The sequence below is a fragment of the Adiantum capillus-veneris genome, chromosome 5 (assembly GCF_014529385.1).
Source record: "Adiantum capillus-veneris isolate H3 chromosome 5, ASM1452938v2, whole genome shotgun sequence".
NCBI classification, from domain to species: Eukaryota; Viridiplantae; Streptophyta; class Polypodiopsida; order Polypodiales; family Pteridaceae; genus Adiantum; species Adiantum capillus-veneris.
In genome coordinates this window covers 166,099,647-166,116,169 of record NC_140935.1, presented here as the reverse complement: position 1 = coordinate 166,116,169, position 16,523 = coordinate 166,099,647, and positions in this window count along the sequence as shown.

Below are 16,523 nucleotides of genomic sequence, written 5' to 3'. Positions count from 1 at the left end.
TGAGCACATTGCAGATTTCCATACTCAATATGAGGGATTTGGGTTGACATTAGAAGGAATAGCCTTGACTTGGTTCCCACCACTAAACAAAGATGATTTTCCCAAGATAGCACAACTCTTGCAAGAATTTACGGAGGAGTTCTTGAAAAGGGGAATCAAATACAACACAGTGTCCCAAATCTATGCTTTCAAGCAGAAAGTGAACGAGAGAGTGAAGGAAGATTTGCTTCGCTTCAAACAATACATAGAGAGATGTCCTGTGAGAGAGTTACTGCAAGATGAGAGATTATCAGTTCTCTTCATAGAGGGCATGAGAAATGAAACTCTTAATAAGGAACTACACCTAAAAGGATGCACAACATTTGAGCAAGTCAATAGAGAAGCTCTATATCTAGTTGACAATTGCAAAGCCTACGGAGAGGTATACTGAAGATACAGACAACACGACTAGTAGTGCCTCATCTCAGAAGATAAAATTAACAACAAAGAGAGACATTCAAACTTCTTGAGAACCAATCATTGAACAAGTGGTCGAGGGGGTTATTCAAAGATTAAATCAAGGCTACAAACAGAACCAGAATGTGTGACAACCTCAATTGAGGAGATGTAATACTTGTGGAGGGGATCATCCCACTCCATGGTGTAGCACTCAACCAAAACCGCAATGTATGCTAGGACAACAATCACCTCTTCAGAATGATGGTAGAGTAGTAGTCAACGACACTCAACCAAAGCATGTTCCAAAACCCATGAGAAATCAGTACTCCTTGGATCAGAATACACTCATGTTCATAGCCAATCAAGAGTATGGTTCGAAGAACATTCCTACTAGGCAAGAACAACCATTGGCTGTATCACCAGTTATGGAATAAGAAGGTCCATGCTATGAGTGTGGAGGTGATCATTGGGCACGAAGTTGTCCAAACAAGGGTCCACAAATAGAAATATTTGTATTCTGTGAACGTTGTGGAAGAGACCATCCACGCCAACACTATGCTAAGAATCTAGACTACAAAGGAACAATGAATTTTGTAGGCGTGATGCCTTCTTCAAGCGGATCCGAGGTAGAACCCGCCATTCCTTTAAATGTGATAACTCGAGCTCAAGCTCAAGAAGCTGTTAAAAATGCAATCGTTGAGGAGGAACCCACATTGCCTGCTCAAACCAAAATAAAAAACTTGTCAGTGAGAACAAGAAGAAAATCATGGAAAGCCAAAAGGGATAAAATGAAATCAAAGAGGCTGCAGGAGAAAGCTGCTTTGGAAATTGAACTAAATCAAACAAAAGAACAAACTTAGATGAGAGAAAGAAATCCAGAAAAACGCAAAGGGACCTAAAGAGTCAAAGATTAACACGGAAGTTTTAGTCTTGGTCGACAAAGTCTTTGAACCTTTGGATGCGATATTGAAAGCTTATGATGCTAGGTTAAAGACCAACCAAACCCAGGAGGATAGATGGATAACATATCCTCATCTAGGTTATGAAAAAGAGAGGTTGCAAATGTGCAAGGAGCTCATCCGTAAGGCCCAAGCTCTTATGGAACCAGTTCCAGATGCTCCAAAAATGAAGTTGCTAATCCGCGAAAAATCCAGGAATTGAAAAGTTGTGGTATTGTAAACAAAGAGGGAGATCTAGGAGTTGAGGCACCTTTAGATACAAGGGAAGTAGCTAATACCACAGATGGGGTGGGCTCGCAAGTAGTGATTCCTATTCCGGAGGTAGAAGAACCGTGGCCACAATCCTTGTGGGAATCGATCAGAAACCAAAAGATGGTAGTGCTACTTTACAATCAACACCTATCCTTGAGATAAACATGGATCACAAATTTTTCCTAGGAGATATACGATCTCTATACGGGGATGCCGGGTCTGTAGCATTTAAAGAGAGCAAACCATGCTCTCTACAGACTTTGCCATCTTTCATAGGAGAATTCAAAACAAAATTGGAGGTTAAAATGGTACCTTCTCAGTGGAAAGACACACCAAAAATGATGGATACCAAGAGCTTGCATGAATTGATGTCTAATTCTCCTATACAATGCACTTCAATATTGAAATGATATCCAAATGGTCTCAGGAAATTGTTAGCATTCTTTCCTTTGGAGGTAGGTTTGATGACAAGGAAGACAGATCCAAACAACAAACAATTCGACAAACAAAAAACTTCCATAGTAGGATAGCTGTATCATCTAGGATCGGACCAAATTCTATGATTATGTATAAATCCAGAGGAATTTGAGTGTTATCTTGAAGAAGCACATGTCCAGGATTGTGCATTTCATTGTTCAACAATGAAAACACACCAGAGATTGAAACAATTAGGGATTTATTGGCCAACTATGTATGCTGACACACATACTTATGTTAACAATTGTACTATGTGTAGTGCCAAACGACCAGTGGATCACGCAACATTGTTTCAGGTAAACATTGCACCTGCATGGAGTCAATATATCATTGATTTCTTAACCACAAGGACGTTTCCTGAAAATATAACAAAAGCACGAAAAAGGGCTATAGAGTTGGAGGCTCGCGACTATAATTTAATTGGGAACCAACTCTATAAGCGAGGAAAGGACAATCAACTTAGAATCTGTGGAAGTGAAAGTGAATACTTGTTGATTCTAGAACATGCACATGGAGGCATAAGTGGAGGACATTTTTCAGGCGATAAGACGATAAAACTTTTCTTAACCGCAAGAATTTGGTGGCCTACATTGCATATGGATGCTGAGGAGTTTGTAAAGCGTTGTGACGCATGTCAGCGCACCAAGGTGCCGATAAAGAGAGATGAGATGCCACTACGGCCAATGATGGCAGCAAGGGCATTTGCAAAATGGGGCATTGATTTTGTGGGGCCTATTTCACCCCCTGCATATCGCACCCATACCCAATATATCATTGTGGCTACGGACTATCTCACAAAATGGGCGGAAGCCAAGGCAACAAAAAAAGCAGATGCATGAACCACTGCAAAATTTTTGTATGAGAATGTCTTTGTACGATACGGGTTACCAATAGAAATTGTCAGTGATCGAGGAACACATTTTCTTAATGAAGTCATTGAATATCTGCTAGAGGAATTCATGGTTATACATAGGAAATCTGCTCCATATCATCCACAGGCAAATGGACAAGCTGAGGCCACAAATAAAACACTATACACAGTTCTCACTAAAATTGTATCAGAGTCAAGAACAGACTGGGATCAACAGCTACACTCAACACCATGGGCATATAGGGTAGCTTACAAAACATCAATAGGAACAACACCGTACAACATGGTGTTTGGCCTAAATGCTATATTACCCATAGAGTTTTTAATACCAACTCTATGAGTAGCGAAACACTTAGAATGGATAGGTCGTGAGCTCTCTTCAAGAATAAATGATCTTGAAAATCTAGATGAACTTCGCTTGAGAGCTGTGGCTTCGATCTATGCTAAAAAGAGAAGACAAAAATAATTTTTTGACAAGCATGTGCGCACAAAAGAGTTCAAAACAGATGATTATGTACTTGTTTATACCTTGAAGCAACATGCCAAGAAACTTAAAAAGCAAGGGATGGGACCCTTTGTGATTAGTGACCTATCACAAAGTGGAGCTGTCAAGCTTGCTATATTAGCAGGTGAAGAAATGCCAAATTGGATTAGTGGGTGTCGATTAAAGAAATATCATTTACCACTAACACAGGATATGCTTCAAAAGTCCATCAAGAAAAACAACGGATGAAGGAGAAACATAGGGTACGCGACGAGGCCCAAGCAGAAGCAAAAGAACGCATTGCAAAAAGACGGCTTCTATGACAATAACAACAATGTGGATCACCGTTGCAAATCAATGCCATTCGACTAACGAATTTTGATGAAGACACAGTGGAGCCAATAATTGCAGTCAAAGTGGGTAGCAATCAAGTTGAATCGACGGCATTGCTTGATTCTGGAGCTCAAGCAAATCTAATCTCTTACAGATATACAAACAAATCAAGCTCAAAGGTCAACTACAACCTACTCCACAAGTGCTGGAAACTAGTACATCACATTTGCTAAAAACAGTGGGCTGGATTATACTGCATGTACAAATACATCAATATATTTATCCATAGAAGTTTTATGTGGTCGAGGATGAAAGCACATAACACCCCATGTTGTTGGGACAACCTTGGCAAAAAGAGTATAATGTGCAGATAGATTGGAATGCGGATGCAGTCAAAATTCAGTATGCACAAGAACACCCAGGTGATAGCCTTTGCTTAGCAACCACAGAAGAACCAGATGGAAGCAACACAATCACTGGATAAAGAGCCAAAAGGAAGGGTGCCACTAAAGAACAACATGGCGAACAAACAGGGAACAACCAACCATGTTCACTCCAAACATAAAACAACACAGACCGTAGTGTCAAGATCAAGGTTAGCAACATGCGACAAACAAGTATGGGTGTGGAAGGATAGAAATGACATGGCAGACAAACAAAAGTACAATAGAAGAAGTCAACCGAAGCAGAGAGTTCAACCAAAAACCAAGGGAATAAAACAGTGCATTTGGATCTCGAAACCAAAACAGCAGGAACTCCCTTCAGTACAAGCAACATCGGAAGGCAGAGACACACAACATATGAAACCGGCAAACCGATTTATGTGGGCGCCAATCAGCAGCAAAACAATGACAACTGAGGAAGTAGCAATACACCTACAAAAATCAGCAAAGCAAAGCTACAAATGGAAAGCAAAAGAGACAAAGTCTATGGCCAATTCCGCCACGAAAATTCACTCCAAGGAGACGACTATGGCAATATCGACAATAGCGGCAAAACAAGGAACTTTTGCAAGAAAGACGATCAAACAGAGAGCGGTAGAGTTATAACTTTTACTTGCAAAGAAAATCTGCCGACCAAATCAATAACAAATAGGAAACCTTGACGGCGAATGCCAATAAGCATCTTGCTTATACCCTCCTCTTGCACAGCATTAATTTTTCCATGCATTGACCGAGCATGCATCATATAGGGCCACATTACACAACCAAGCATTAGCATGATTTTTTTAACCCATGCACGGCACATACTCCGAGACGATACCTGTCGTCCGGGAGGACTCCGGCTAGGAGGGGGAGAGGCATTCTCAAATGCGAACCCAATGGAAAAAAGAGCAAAAAAGGGCATGTTTTTTGACTATTTTAAAGGGTTGTCGTTTGATTGCGAAATTTTCTTAACGAACCCAAGTACATATGCCCTTATACAGTATGAATCTACAAGTATATGGGACCAAACGCCAAATCAAGCCCCTAGGTGTGTGTATATAGGTAAAAACAGGCATTTTTCAGGCAAAATATTGGTAAAACAGAGAAATCCGGCCATAAAAATTGCATGTGAGTGTATAAAATGTTTTGCGGTTTTTGGAGAGTTTCTGGGTTTAATTTGCTATTTTCCTTTTAATTTTACTAATTTTCGGCAGAAAAACTTCAAAAATGCCAAAAGCAGATGAAAAACGATCGTAATGAAAAACAAAAAATATGAGGATGATCAATGACTATAGGACAACCTATGGTACAATGGGGGTGAAATTATGTGAATGAAGCGAAAAGCGTGATTTGGCCAGATTTTGACCGAAACAACAAATTTCTCGAAAACTGGGCAAATGGAGTCTAAATCAAGAAATTTTTGAGCCTAAACCACATCTTGCAAGAAGTTGGGAGCACATGTCAAATTTCATGGAAAGTGGTTCGGGGACCCCCATTATAAGAAATTTTCACTTCATTTTAAGCTCATTTCTACTATTGATTTTTGAGAGAGAGCTTCTGCCACCTAGAGCGAACGGGACTTCCAGCAGCTTCTACGACGTGCACGACCACCAGATGGGCTTTAGACATGAGAGATAGGCTCACCACCTTGAGCTTTTCGCGTATGTTTGTTGTTTTGTCGCGAAAACTAGCGTAGGGTTCACACAGAAAGCAGGCAGTAGAGACCTACAGGTAGAAGTAACCACCTAACAGCTAACCCAAAAGCAATGAGACTTCATCGGCAGCTTACCCTAGCATAGGAGACCACTTTTGGATGACCAAAGGCAGTGGAAAACCATCGGGAAAAACCCTAATTCCTAGAGCCCCGCACGAGGCCACCAAATGGAAAATCGGCAGAAAGGCGTCCAAATGCTACAAAAACTCATGGGTAGGAGCATCTCAACATGGTCGACAAGTCTATATAGCCCACATGGCTATACGGTGACCCGAAGTGGCACTAAACTTCAGAAACGGCATCAGACACACAAAATGTCAAATAGCTCTCGTGGCCAAACCGCATGTCCGTTTGCCACCAAACTTCACGAGCGGCTTTCCTAGACCATCAACAACCAAGTCCTATGGTGGTAGACCACTGCAAGTCATCAAAGGAATGAAAACGCAACTACGGGTGCTTCCAGAGAGACAAATTTCCAAACGGAGCTCCGGTGAAGCCAAAGTCGACAAAAACCATATGGCAAGGATCCCCAAGGGATCGGGAAGCTATGGAGACCAACATCAAGAAATTTCATCACCAAAAAGCACTCCAAAAGTCAGAAAACGGCTCCACACAGGGAGTTTCTTTCTATCTATTTGACTTTTTTGTTGAAATAATTCTTAAAAGGGACTTAGGGGGGCTCAAGGCACCAGTAGCACCTCCAAGAAAAATTTCATCAAGAGATATCCTATGCGTAGGATGTCTCAAAGACAAATTTGGGCAAACCTAACATTTGTCATCACACAAAGTTTCTGAATAGCCTTTATATGCTAGCCACCAAGTTTCATCACATTTGGACAAAAATTGACCTCATGTGCACCAAAAAACGCAAAGTCAGAGCATAGAGGCAATAATGGACCATAGACCTACCAAAACTTGTCCAAATCACATGAAACTTGCACAATACATTCATGAGCACATTGCCAACCTATCTGTGTGGTCACATGTAAAAAATGATGAAATAGACATCCTACGCGTAGGATGTCTAAATGACATTTTTGGCCCCCATATGGTATTTTTCAACTCCAGATCTCTTTATTACCCCTTTATGAGCTCATATATCAAGTTTCAAGCCATTCCCATCACATTTGGCCCCAACACCTCAAAGATGCAATTTTTGAGCCCAAAAACACTACACATGCTCTTACCAACACCAATTCTTTTCCAAATCAAAATCCAAGAGCAGGGCCATGTTCCACATGCCAAGAGCTACCTACAGAACCAATTTCAAGCCATTTGATGAAATAGACATCCTACGCGTAGGATGTCTCCAGCATGATTTTGAACTTCTATGCAAGAAATGACATCATGAGAGCCATTACCATGGTGCAAGAAGCTCATGTATCAAAGTTCAACCCATTTGAATGTCATTTGTCACCTGTTGTGGACATCCTACCCAATTTGTGAGCCTGAAGCCTGCCCAAAAATACACTTTTTGATGACCAAACCTAATTCCAATCACATAGCCATGTTCAACACGTCAAGGACCACCAGCATGCCAAGTTTCACCAAAAACTGATGAAATAGACATCCTACGTGTAGGATTTCTAAATGATAAATTTTGGCCAGAATGATACTGTGAGCACATGCAGGGTTCCCCAAGTTCCTTTTAAGTTTTATTTTCAATTTTCAAGTCATTTGGATAGTTAAAACTCAATTTCTCAGCTAATATGGAAAAAACGATAACTTCGGACTACTGAGTGCAACAGGATCCATGGCAGTCGAATCACCGGCAAAGAAGAAGAGAATGACAATAAAAGACTACTTGGAAGAAGTAGAGCTGTTTGTCATCCCAGAAGGAACTCTGAAGCCAACTAGCACGTGGATTCAGGAGGATTTGCTAGAGTCAAATGATTTGAAGATCTACCAAGGCGTGTTCAAGGATATTGAAGGAAATGCAATAGAGCTACCCATGCTACCTCGGGAGCTCAATGAGTTTGTCAGAAGCAAGATGGGGGAGTACCTAGAGAAGATAGACCTCCATAACTATTTTGAAGCTTTGCCGGCAGGAATCGACATCAAAAGAGTGTGTGAGTTTGTAACTACTATCAAAGACGATGGAGTGGTCAGAGTCACTGATCTGCAAGGCAAGCCAGACACTATGATTGTAATCACAGAGAGAGTGGTGGCAGCCGCTCTAGACATCTCCAACAAGGGGGATAGTGTAACCAAAAGAAGAGATGAAGTCAAGGTGTACTCAGAAAAGAAAAACAACTATACCTTTGAAGACATTGCAAACCCAAAGTGGCTATCATGAGCCAGCTGTACAACCAATACTTTCACATGTGTATAAAGTGGCCACAGAAGTACAGAATGCCACCTGGAGCCATTGCTACCACCTTCACCTGGGCAATGCAGAAGAGCAAGCCAAAGATGATTAATTATGCGGCTTATATCCATGACAACCTGGTGAAGATGGGTAACAAGAATCCCACCTACATTGTGCCAGGTGAACTGATAACAAAAGTGGTTTATGTAGCACTGCATGCCAAAGGAAATTGGCCAGACCCTCCATCTCAGAATGATTGGCTAAGGCTGAAAGAAGATAAAGAGGAAGAACAACCCAAAGCACCCAGAGTTGCCACAAGGTTGAAGCGCCGCCTAGAAACCGTGCTAGAAGAGCCGCCAGAGACGAAGAAAGGAAAGAAAGAAAGCGTACAAGTGCCTATCAAAGAGACCAAGTCATAGAAAGCGGCATGGCGAGAAAGATTGATGGAAAGCTTTAGAGCCGAAAGAGCACTGAAAGGAGATTTGAGCGAGCTGTGGAAGCCCTCATTAGAAGCCATGTCAGGATCATCTCGGAGAGTGCACCGAGATAGGTTTGAAGATTATATCAAAAATTGTGAGATCCTGGATGCTACGACAAAAAACATCCCTAACATCCCATTTACAGAAGAAGAAGTGGATGAAGTACAACGGCAACTGTTGGAAGAGCAGGAAGGCCAAGAAAGAGAGCAAAAGACCAAGGCAGACCAGGACTTCAGGAAGAAGCCACCAGCTCCACCGTCAAGCTCGGAGTCTAGCCCACTGCCATCACCACCTCCTCTTAGCCCTCCACAAACCCAACAAAAGGAGGAACTAGACACATCTGATGAACAAGAAGATTCAAAGCAAGAAGAGACCAAAGGGGAAGAGCAGAAAGAAGAAACAAAGCCCAAAGATGAGCAGCCAAAGCCAGAGGAAAGAAGGTTTAACACATTTCTTGATCTACTAGTTGCGGGACATTCATGAGAAGAGACAGCCACAGTAGCATTTGAGTTGGCAAGCACAAGGCCCAAAGAACAGATGCAGAGCCTGCGGTTAGTGGCACTGAAAGAGACGGCCACTGATACAGTTGACCTACAGACACCTGCCAATGACTTGGATGTGGTGATGAACAAGCTAACGGGGCTCATGGAAAAATCATTGGCCACGGAAAGTGAGATTGACAATCTCAAAGCCAATGAAGTTCTTATCAAATCTGAAGTCGACACACTACAAAAACGAAGCCAACAGCATATAGAGAAAGAAGCAGAGCTGCAAGCCAGTCTAGCTATGGCATTACAAAGATGCTAGGAGATGGAACGAGACAATCAGGAAACAGATCAAAGACTTCAAAGAGCTAAAGAAGAATACAATAAAATCAGTAAGTCCTTGACAGATGCAGAGAGGGAAAGGGAAAACCTAACCCTGCAACTTGCTGAAGAATCCAAAGAAGTGGAAGCCCTGAGGAATGCCAAAGAGAAGGCAGAGATAGATCATGAAGCGAGCCAAGATGAGGTCATTGAGCTAAAAGACCAGATTAAAGTCAAAGACCAAACCATCCAAAGGCTGCGGGCATCTCCTGCCAGAGTTAGAGCTACTAGCTTGACTCACACCACTTCAGAGATTGATTTATATGAAGAACAAATGAAAGAGCTTCAACAGGAGTTGACATTAGAGAAAAGACAAAGGCTGACGCTGGATGAGGGCTCTATGGTAATGCAGAACCGACTGGAAGAAGAGCACAAGGCCATGCAAAATGAGCTAGAAGCCATCAAGAGAAAGCTCGAGGAGGTGGAGAAAATAAATGCAGATCTAAACGACCTCCTAGTAAACATGGGAGAGCAAGCGAAAGAGGAGAAGAAAACATTTCAGAAGCAGATAGAAGAGCTGAGAGGCTAGCAGAAATAGAAGAGCAGCAGTTTAGCACTGGGCCAACAGCCATGGAAGGAATCGACATAGAGAATGTGGCAGATCCAGTGGACACCACCATGCAAGAGGAAATCCTTGTGGGACCCTCACAAGAGCCACAAGATCTGACCCAAGAAGAAGAAGAGAAGATGCAAAAGTCCATAGAAGCGGCAGTCAGAGACACAACCAAAGAAGCCTTGGAATGGGAGCAGAGGGTCTTTAAATCAATGACTATTCAGAAGATAGATGCCAGCAACCTTCGGCGTGAATGGCTACAGCCCTCTCTCCCATATCCTCTGCTGAAATATGAAGTTGCCACAATCAACAAGCGGATCAGAGAGGAGCCAACAGTGCCAATGTACAAAGTAGACATCTCCAAACTTGAAGGGGTCACGCTGATAGTAGACTCTCAGCCCAAGTGGAGAAAGGCATGGCTTACAAAATATCCCCAGTATCTAATCCATTTGGTAGAGGCGCCTAAAGCGATCATAGATAACCTCAGTTTCTACCCTCTACCAAGGATGAGGACATGGAAAGCCCATGAGTTGCTGCAGAGAAGCCAACCCACTTGGCTAAATTACCCGAAGCTGCCAGGCTCAAAGGTAGGCGAGAGAATGAGTGAGCAATACATGGTGAAAACCCTAACGAGCGCCATCAAATTGTTCATTCACTGGCTTGTCGCCTGACCTATCTTGCATCATGATGAGAAAGATTTGTAAAACCCTTTTGGCAGTCTTCGAGACATTCAAACCAGGCCAGGCGACAGACAGTATCTTCTTCTTTCAAGATACATACATATGTGCATACGATCTGCCTGGTCAGCCTTCTCACGAGGTGATACATGCATTGTATCAGAGGATCATGTTTTTTACCATATTATCACCTTCAGGATTTGAAGAAGCCTTCTACACCGGGTTCTTCACAATCAGCACATATATATTTGGCCCGATGCTACTAGCTCAACATGCAAGATATGAGTCACTTCTCAAGATGAGAGAAAGCCTACGATGAAGAAGCAGCTCAACAGCCATGTCAGGGACGACATGAACAAGGAGGGGGGGAGTGTTAGAAGTTGGACACAACCTACGAAAAATGACTGCTCGACGGATTATTATTTTTTGTAATTATTCATTTATTGAGAAAACCCGACATTTCACCTTTGTAAATATTGGGGCTTACAGAAGTTTCCAAATTGTATCCCAGTTTTGACATTTGGATTGAGTAGATGGTTAAATTGGAACGTTAGGGTTTGAGATTGTAAGATATTTATACCACTTTTTGACCTTAATGAAAAACCTTTGTCATTTAAAAAAAGTATTGTATGTGAGTGAGCATACTGTGTACGAGAGAGAGTGAGAGCTTCATCTTGATGCTATGCGTGCACCGGTGGTGAGAATCGAGTGCAAAGAAGTGCAACGTGTTTCCCTTGACGAGAGCTATGCGCCAATACCTACATTGCGTACGTACGGTCCGGTTTTTCAAGCTCGACCTACGAGATTCATCTGGTGATTCAGTGAGCATACGTTATCCATTTTCGCATTTCAGCATATCCACGCGTTTGCATTGAGTAGAGCTACACATTAGGCACTTTAGTTTTCGAAAACAACGACCTGTAAATTTCGGCCAGACATCGTACATGATTTTGCACCGGGTGTTTAGGGTTGGGATTTTGGTTCATAGACCTTAGGGAGAGCGACCTATTGGTGTTAGTAGGGTCTCCTTCAAGTTTTTTGGCATTTCAAGACCGTTTCATGGGTATTTGACTCTTGGAAGCGTTGTAGGAAATCTCCTCTTATGCACTCTTGAAGGCTGTAGCTTAGACATTGGGTAGAGACCTCTGTAGGAATTAGTCGAGAGTCGGTCGAGTGTAGATTGACATCCGATGCTTGCTTCCACGCGCTTGCGGGTCGAGCTTCGTCCTTAGCTGACAAATCTTGTTAGGTGAGTTCTCGTTGTGCTGACATCCGTCGTGGTGTATCCGCCAACAATCATTGTTTATAGTTGTTTTGACCATAAGAGAGTGTTCCTAAACCATAGGGCGACCTTTCTGGTATGTTCTGTTGTAATTTTTAGGACCTTTTTCATGATGGATCGTGATTTTGATACCTTATCAGATTGCAATCAAATTTGCTAGGATAGTGTCCCTAGGTGTCCTTGACCTCCTCCTAAAGTTTTGTTGCATTTCGAGTCCATTTGAGTGCCGAAATGGCGTGATGACCTAGAGATGTTAGAAAGGACATAGGCAAATTACCCTGATCATTGAGTGTTGGTTTGCTTGTTGAGCTAGTGTGTTTGCTTGTTAAGGTTCACTTCGTGAGATTGACGTTCTCATAGAGTCTCCATGCCCCATCCGAGTCACTTTCCCTGAGTATTGACATTATGTTAGTACCAAAAAGCTATACTGTAGATGTCCATCACAGCGACTTGCTAACAGCATGTGTGTGTGTGTGTGTGTGGAGTAGAAAACAATAGGGAAAGAGAGGAGAGGAGCATTGTTTCGGGTTTACCTTTGGTTGTAGCACGGTTGCCGGTTATGTTGAGCTTCCAATGACAAACGCGGAAAACCCCCTTCGACAAGCTCCTCCTTGACCTGAACGTGCATGTGTGTTTGTGTGTGTGTGTATATGTGTTGATGTTGTGTAGGGAGAGGGGGGGCTGGGGGGTGATGGTTTGGGAGGTGGAGAGGAGAGAGGAAGGGGGCAAGTGAGGGAAGGGAGGGGGGGAGCTTCGAGAGGGAGCAATGGCAGAGAGGAAGGAGAGCAGAGTATGCAGCAAAAACGTGGCATATTAGGCATTACCGCGGCTATTACCGTGTTTATTACCGCGGCTGGTCATTTCAAACAGATACATGAAAATCCGAGGTTGCAGGGAGAGGGGGGGTACAAACCACCCCCTCTACCCTTAGCTATCCATTATTCAATTTTTTAGCCTTTTGAGTTTTTTGATGAAGATGTTTAATTCTTTATGGATATTTCATTTTGCCGAAATGGAGGATAGATTGATGGCGAGTGCCCGAAAACCTCTTTACGAGGGTGCACAATACTCGGTGCTCCAGGCATCGTTGGAAGTCCTCAACTTGTAAGAAAAATTCAGTTGGAGTAATGCAAGCGTCGATGCACTACTTTTGTAAGTATGGAATATGGCTTTTATTTACTGTCCACTCGCTTGATGGTGCCGTCTTCTAGCAATTGTACTAATACGCTTGTTTGTTGTAGTTTGATCGGCAAAATGTTGCCAAAAGATCACCACATGCCTTCAGATTGTCGTCGACAAGCACGATCGTATGTCACTGCACTTGGAATGGAGTATGAGCGCATCCATGTGTCCGTCAATGATTGCATGCTATTCGCAATGACCATACACATGCTCTCTCATGTCCCGTGTACGGGGAGACACACTACAAGACCGGAGTGAGCGGGACGCACCTACGCCGCAATGTATTGAGACATTTTTCATTAATTTCTCGCATCCAACACATGTTTAAAAGAAGTTCTAATCTGGAGCTTCTCGCGTGGCATGCCAACCATCGCTTAAATGATGGAATGATACATGTCCATGCCAATTCACCTGCATGGAGGCACATCAAAACTCAATGGCCAGAGTTTGGGTTGGAGCCTCAACATTTGAGGCGTGGATTAGCAAGTGATGGTGTCAACCCCTTTGGCACTAAGTCTACTTCATGGAGCTTTTGGCCTGTGGTGATCATCAACTACAATATTCCACCATGGGAGACAACCGAGAAGGGTAATATACTTCTTTCCTTGCTTGTGCCAAGGAAGTACAAAGTGTCAAATATTGACATCTACCTCGAGCCCCTCATCGAGGAGTTGGAGGAGTTATGGAGAGGCATTCTTGTTGTCGATGTCTCACTTGCAAAGGGGGAGAGAGAGGCCATTGTGAGGAGAATCCTTATGTGGACTATGCACGACTATCCTGGGCTTGGAGAGATTTTTGGTAAACCCCCTTTCCTCTATCTCTCTCTCTATCTTTCCCTCTCTCCCTTTAGTTCACTCATCTGTTCAATGATATGATATGTATGCAAGGTTGTCCAAATCAGGGCATAATGCATGTCCCACTTACAAGCCATCGTTTATGACAGAGAAGCCCAATTCCTTGCAAAAGGTAACCTATCCAAACAACCATCGTTCTTACCCCAAGGGGATAACTAGCACAAGGCTCCAACAAATGGAAAGACCCCTCTAAAGCTCACAATGGTAGATTGGGCAACCATTTGGGAAGAGCCCACAACAACAATTCAGCTCCGTGTCCTCCACCAAAAGGTATGTCAAGGTATTCCATATTTTTAAGGCTTCCATATTGGAAGGACTTCAAAATACAACACCTCTTGGACCCCATGCACATATTCAAGAATGTAGCCCAAACACTATGGGGCCACATTATTGGCAAGAAGGACTCTTTGGGTGCGAGGGAGGATTTGAGGCTTTTAAGACGTTTCCCTACCTCTGCTACTCCACGTCGTGCCCCATATGGAAAGATTGTGCTTCCTAAATCCCCATGGATGCTAGCCAAAGAAGAATTAGACAAGGTGAAGGGTACCATTGCTTCTATTCACACACCAATAGGATACATGAGGTCGTTAAAGGGAGATTTCACAAAAGCGAAGAAGGGTGGAAGCGTTCAATTGTATGGGTTGAAGTCCCTTGATGAGCACAAGATGCTTTAGGTAATCTTCATACTCCCTATTCTATCTATAGTTTGTGTGTATGACTTTCACTCACTTTCCCTTCCCCTGATTTACATTGTAGTTCATTTTTTCGGTGAGTATGTGTATATGTCGGGATAAGAAAGTTAGGGACACTATTTTCAAACTAAGCTAGTAAGGTACACCACAAGACTCCACTGAACTACACCTTTTTTATGTACACAATAATTTCAACTAGCACTTAGTGTATCCTTGTTCTCTTTCTTGCAGATTTGTCAGCTCCAAGGAAATTGAAATAGATGCCCGAATAGATGCTATCCCTGCTGGTCAAACACTTGCAACAGAAACTGTGTGTGCCATTGAAGATGCATTTCCTCGATCGGTCCTTCTTAGTCAAATCCACCTCTTGGTTCACGTGGTGGAGGAGATCGCTATATGTGGAGTAGTGCAGGCACGATGGATATTCTTCTTAGAGAGGTTTTTAAATACTCCAAAGATTTTTTGCGGCTACGCTCTCAACCAGAGGCATGTATGGCCAAAGCCTGGATCGTTCAAGAGGCATTTGTTTACATACTAGAGTATTTGGCACAAGTTGATTCTTCGATGCCTCGCATGTGGTCAGATGAGGAAGATGCAAGGATGACTTCACACTTGCCAAGTGGAAAGGGAAAACTACTTAACATGGATATGAATCTATCCCGAGTGGTCAATAACTTTTGTATTCTCAATGCAAAGATTATGACCAAGTGGGTGGACTTGTGGACAGTGGCAAAGGCAAGGCGTTTGCAAGAGAGAGAAGCATGGAAACAAGCACATGGAGGAAGGAGGGCACCCCCAGTGCCTAGACACCTTGCATGTTTCCCAAATCTCATTAGTGCAGAGTGGATTTATGAGAGAACGACAGAGACAAAAGTGCACAGAGAATACATCACTAGCAAAGAATGGGAGTATGCATGAGGCTGCATAGCAAAGGTAGAGCACTCATATACCTAAACCATATTGTAAATTTTTTCTTGAAACTATCTTTAATTTGTATTTGGTAAAATATATTTTTCTATTTTGTAGTGTCTTTACTTTAACTCTATGTGGTCAAAGGGTCGTCACTTTTGTACGCGCCACATTGACGAGCATAGAACCACCATGGATTGTACCATCATGGGCAACTTTGACACAGATTCTGATGAAGCTAGGTACCGTGGAACTATTGAAAGGATACTAAAGGTCAATTTTAGAACCTTTCATACCTTCATCTTTGAGTGAAAGTGGTTTTCAAATGTGTCTAGACGACATGAGAATGGCCTCTACATGATGGATACACAGAGAGGTGTGACAATTTAGTTTTACTGCGCAATTGTGAGTAGGTGAGTGACATGTACCGGTTGTAGCATTAATTATACCAATGTTACTCACTTTGAGCTTCTCTTTTATAGGTCATCTATATCCCAACAATCCACCAACCAAAACTTTAGTTTGTAATTCTCGTAACACCTCGGAGGAGAACCATTTTTTCCACTAATGAAGATGGTCTCCACTAATGAAGTGGAGACCATCTTCGACCCTCTTCCACCTCCGACTTTGGATGAGGTGGAGATAGAGGAGAGGGAGGTCGATGAATCAAGTCCGGGTGGCAGCAAGTCGTAGCGAGGATGATTGTCATGATGATGAACATGATGAGATGGAGGATGACAAACTCGAAGATGATGAAGCCAATGCATC